Genomic DNA, 2,114 nt, shown 5'->3' with positions numbered 1-2,114 from the left:
TTGGGGGGGGCCGTATTGGGGGGGGGCAGGGCCAGCACCGGGGGGAGGGCAGTACGGAGCAAGGGGGGGGTGGGGGGGGAGGCTGGGCAGGGCCGGTCCCGGGGGGGGAGGGATGGGGGGTGTCGGTCCTTGGGGAGGGGGGGGGGGGCTGGGGAAGGGAAGGGGGGGACGGCCCGCGTGTTGGGGGGGACACGACCCCGGGGGGGACAGGGGTCCTTCAGGGTGTCGGGGGGGGGGTGTCGGTCCCTGGTGCCCCCGTCCCACCGTTGGGGGGGGTGCGTCACGTCTGCACCGAGCGGCAGCCGGAGCCCCCTGGGCATCGCCCCCCCTACCCGCCGCCCCCCCGCCTCCATCCGCGCTCGGCCCGGTGCCCGGTGCCCGGTGCCCGGTGCCGGTCCGTCGGCCCTTACTTGCCGATCTCCTCGTAGAGCTGGTACTCGTCGGTGAAGCGGGTGCAGGGCACGGTGGTGGGCCATGGTGCCGCCGCGCCGCAATGAGCCCCCGGCCCCGGCACCGGCTCCGCTCCGGCTCCGCCTGGCGCGGGGGGGGGCGGGAGGGAGGCGCCGCGGGGCCCGGGGGAGGCACCGGCCGGGGGAGGCGACAGCCCGGGACAGCCCCCGCCGCCCCCCCCCACACTCCCTCCCCCCCCCCCCGCCTGGGATACCCCCCCCGCCCCCCTCCCCGGGGCACCCCCCCGCCTCGGACCTGCCCCCCACGCCGGGGACCACCCCCCGGATAGCTCCCCCGCTCCCCACCGATTGCCAACACCCCCCGCACCCCCCCGCCCCGGGCTGGGACCCCCCGGACCCCGCGGGGATCCCCCTTTCCCCTCCCCACCACCCGTGTGTCCGCACTCCGGAGACCCTTTATCGAAAGGGATAGAAATTGCCCGGGAACCCTCTATCGAAAATCCCCCACAAGTGAGAGGGGGGGACCTGCTTCCCCACCTCCCAAAGACCCCATATCCAGACACCCTTCCTCGGTAACCCCCTCCTCCCAAATATCCCCTTATCCAGACCCCCTCCCATGGATCCCACATCCCCCCCACCACGAAGGACCCCCAAATCCAGTACACATCCCCTCCGCCCTGGGGACCCATATCCCCTCCCCCCCCCCAGAAAAAGGCACCCATATCCTAACCTTCCCCAGGATTCCCTCCCCCCCATAGCCCCATACCCAGACCCCCCCCAGGATTCTCCCTCCTCAGTACTTCCATATCCAGATCCCTCCTTGGCAACTCATATCCCACCAGAAGACCCCAGTATTCAGACCCCCATGGAGGACCCCACATCCATCTCCCCCTCCACACTAGAACACCCTCCTATGCCCCCCCATACCAAGACCCCCCCTCCAGCACCAATGTCACCCCAAAGAACCCCAAGCAGTACACCCAGGAGGGGTTGGGGGGGACAAAAATATTCCCCCCCACCTCCCCTAAGGACACCTTGAAGCCCCCCAGTGCCAGACCCACGCTGGGGGGGGGCACTTTGGGACACACACATTCCCCCTCCCCCATAGACTGCCCTGGAGGCCACTGGGCCCTGGACGGGGTGTGGGGAGACCCCCAGCCCACCCCGGGCACACGGTGGGGGCGCCGTGGAAGAGTGGGTGGGTGGGAGGGTGTCAGGGGGGCGCGGGCAGGTGGGTGCCCCCACGGGGGAGGGCGCGGGTGGGTGGCTGGCGGCTGGCGCTGTCGTTGCCATGGGGACCGTGGGCGGGCAGGGGGGGGGGCTGTGCCGAGCCCGCCTATATTTGTGCATCGCCACTGAGAACATTTTGGTGCCTGGGGCAGGGGAGATGCGTAGGGGGGGGGAGGATGGGGAGCAATGGGGTCCTGACCCTCTGAGATCAGTACCCCCCAAAGCTGCCAGGCACCCAGCACCCACCTCACCAAATCCAGCTCCCTCCTCTCACAGTACCCCAAACTCTAGCCCTCCCTCGCAGGGATCCCCTATTCATTTCACAAAGGACCCCAAAATCCAGCACACGGGGTGGGGGACATGAGGATCACCCGCAGACATCCCCTTGGGTGTCCCTGTGGGGGGTGTAGGGGGGTGTTTGGGGTACATGTGTGTGTCCCCCGGGGGGTGGTGCTGAATCACTGGCAGGCCCTA

This window comes from Heliangelus exortis, chromosome 30 (genome assembly GCF_036169615.1).
Source record: "Heliangelus exortis chromosome 30, bHelExo1.hap1, whole genome shotgun sequence".
NCBI lineage: Eukaryota > Metazoa > Chordata > Aves > Apodiformes > Trochilidae > Heliangelus > Heliangelus exortis.
The sequence above is the reverse complement of the archived record's forward strand: the minus strand, read 5'-3'. Positions refer to the sequence as shown.